The sequence below is a fragment of the Lupinus angustifolius genome, chromosome LG04 (assembly GCF_001865875.1).
Source record: "Lupinus angustifolius cultivar Tanjil chromosome LG04, LupAngTanjil_v1.0, whole genome shotgun sequence".
Lineage (NCBI taxonomy): Eukaryota > Viridiplantae > Streptophyta > Magnoliopsida > Fabales > Fabaceae > Lupinus > Lupinus angustifolius.
Genome location: NC_032012.1, coordinates 11,938,511 through 11,941,928, shown reverse-complemented (window position 1 = coordinate 11,941,928; position 3,418 = coordinate 11,938,511). Strand labels below are relative to the sequence as shown.

The following is a 3,418-nucleotide window of genomic DNA, read 5'->3' as shown; positions in this document are numbered from 1 at the left end:
GTATCCATTGTATGCCTTTATCTACCACAAAAGGTGCATACCTTGTTGTTACTCTGTCCACCATATCCTCTACCAATATTATTTGTTATTGTGTTGTTAGGTTGTGCTTTACCATCTCTCATCTTGCCTTCAAAATTGTTTGTGTTGAAATTCTTGCTACGTTGAATTCTTCAATTTTGCTTTGATTTTATATTGTTGATAGCAGGCTTGTTGTCTTTATAGATTGCTCCTTCTTGTTGAATGACCAAGGCATAGACCTTCTTTATATATGGCAGAGGCTCCATGAGGAATATTTGAGATTTGATGTTGCTATATTGATCTGCTAATCCTTTGAGAAAACATATGACATACTCTATTTCTTTGTATATCTTGAATATCTTCAAGAATTCACATGTGCACTTGTTGCGGCATGTACATGTAGGAAAAGTCTCAGAGATTCAAGTTCATCCCAAGTGTCTTTATATCAGTGAAGTATGTAGATATGATTTTGTCTCCTTGTCTTATAGAATGCATCTCTTGGAGCACATCAGACATTCTGAAGTGATCACTCTTTGAAAACATTTCTTTAAGGTCTTCTCAAAGTTCTTGGGCATTGTCTATGTACACTATACTCTGGGAGATATATTGTGAGAGTGATCTTGTTATCCAAGAAATTATCATGGTGTTGCATCTCTCCCACGCATCAAAGGTTGGGTCATCTTGATGAGGCATCTTTATCACACTATTTATGAATTTGAATTTGTTTTTCGAAATTAAGGCTCTTCTCATGGACCTATGTCATGTATCACAATTGTTCCCATCCAAAGGTGGTGACACAAGCATCATTCCTGGGTTCTACCCTGGGTGAAGATAATACGGATTTTGTGATTGATCAGTGTGCAGCTGAGGAAGAACTTGTTGAACTTCATCTGATTCTGAGTCAAACATGATGCAACAAGAGCGATAGAAAGGTATTATAAAGGTAATCAAGGAAATAAAGGAAAAGAAGAAGGGTTTGCAGCAGAGCTCTCTATATGAGAACTCTGATATCATAAAGGAATTTGAAATTATTGTTGGAAGAATGAATATGAATGTAATTTCATTGATGATTGAATATGGAATACACACCTTGTATTTATACTCCTTTCTTGGATCTTAAGAAACCCTTGTAATACACAAAAAATTAATCCTAATAACTTAACAAACCTAACTAATTCCTAATTAAATACATGTAAAATAAAGTGCTCTACTACAATCTCATCTTTCTAGAAGCAACATCAAAATGTCCTAAGCCAAATAAAACTAGTGCGCCCACGCTGGATTTAGTGCGCCACTGATGCACCCATGCTGGATTTGGTGCGCCAAGACACGATCAGGTGATGTGCCAAGATGCCTTTTCTGATGGCCAAGCCTCGGTCAGATTGGTTGGCCTGATGCGTCAAGGCCTGATCATGAATGTGCCAAGATGTCTTGCCTGATGCGTCCTGTCTCGGCCAGATTTGTTGGCCTGATGCGCCAAGGCCTAGTCAGATGATGCATCATGGTTGATGCGCATGATGCACTTTCTCAGTCATGGCCCAATATTTGGCACGATATCACTCAGTCATGACCTATTGCCTGACACGATTAGATTGAACAATTGGCTTGGTCGTGACTCAAGCAGTGGCACGGTCACGATGCCCAGCTGCCTTGATCACGACCCAATTCCTGGCTTGGTCAAACAATAATTCTAGCTTGGTGCATATGATGATACTTCATTATCATCCAACTGTTTTAATTTCAATTTTGTAATTTCAACTTGTCTCTTTAGTACATCTTTTGTATCATTGATGCATTTTTAATAAAATTATTTACTCTTAGAAATAAAATTTTGACTTTACTTAGTATATTACCTAGGATTTAATGTGATCTAACACTACTTGACCAACATCCTCTTAATAAACATACAATAATCTAACGCATGAATCTAGGTGCCAATATTTAAAGTAGAGATAAGAGAGAAATTGTATGTAAATAAAAATTTACTAGACATTGAATGCCAATGAGGCTCATGTAGGTAATACTTACTTATTTACACGTGCACACCTACTTCAAGCTATCACACACGTAGTAGGTAGCTAATGGGTAACAAATAATTTTTCAAGTTTAATTGTATATTTTGTAATAATTAATATGTATGTTTACAAATAATTATTATCTTAATAATAACTCATGTATATGATAAATTTATCAATAAAGTTAATTTTCTAAAATTCATTATGAAATAATAAATGAGATTGTATATAATAACAAATTAATTAAAATATTTAATTCAAAAATAAAATTATAAATATTCGGATACCTAATGGACATAATGTATTAATTGTTACCCATATGTTATTGTTGTAGGAATATTTTTACGTGTACCTAGAAGTTCGTATATTTTTATCATCCTTGCATTATGGATCAACAAAAACTCAAACAATTTTAATCATTTTGGCCCATGCAGGTCTCGAACCTGCGACCTTCGCGTTATTAGCACGACGCTCTAACCAACTGAGCTAATGGGCCAATGCATTTTGCTTCCCATATTTACACCATAAATATCTCATCAATCTAACTCATAAATATTACATATATAAAACATAAATATTATATTTAAGAAAGTAAAAGAGAAATGTTTTACTTAATGTAATGATAAATATTAAACTTAACTTTTGAATATTGATTTACTCATTTTATATATTTTTAAATAGTGTCTATATACACTTACTTAGTATAATACCTAGGTTGTCCAAAAAAAAGGTATAATATCTAGGTTTTACAAAAAAAAGTATTATACCTAGGATTTAGTGTGATATAATACTACTAGATCAACATCCTCTTGGTAAACATACAATGATCTAATGCATGAATTTAGATGCCAATATTTAAAGTAGTGGGAGAGAGAAAGTGTATGCAAATAAAAATTCACAGGATATCAAATACCAATGGGGTTGATGTAGGTAATGCTTACTTATTTAAACGTGCAAACCTACTTCAAGATATCATGTAGGAAGTAAGTAGTTAATGGGTACCAAACACAAACATTTTACTAATAAGATATGTATATGATAAATTTGTCACTACTTAAATTGCTAAAATTCATTATGAAATAATAAAATAAATTGTTTATAATTTCAAAGTAATAAAAAAAATATTTAATTCAAAAGTAAAACAATGAATATACGGATACCCGATGGATATCATGTATTAGTTGTTACCCATAGGTTATTATTGTAGGAATACCTTGCGAATATTTTTACGTGTACCTAGAAGTTCATATAAGTTTCTTATCCTTTTTCGACCAACAAAACTATAAAAAATTAATCATTCTGGCCCATGCGGGTCTCCAACCTGCGACCTTCGCGTTATTAGCATGACGCTCTAACCAACTGAGCTAATGGGCCAATACATTTTG

The 3,418-nt window shown here is 33.1% G+C and overlaps 2 non-coding genes across 2 annotated transcripts; both read right to left on the bottom strand.

Annotated features, from left to right (window-relative positions):
- Positions 2,456-2,529, bottom strand: TRNAI-AAU. Its single transcript has one exon. It is a non-coding gene; the product is annotated as a tRNA-Ile (tRNA).
- Positions 3,334-3,407, bottom strand: TRNAI-AAU. The gene has a single exon. It is a non-coding gene; the product is annotated as a tRNA-Ile (tRNA).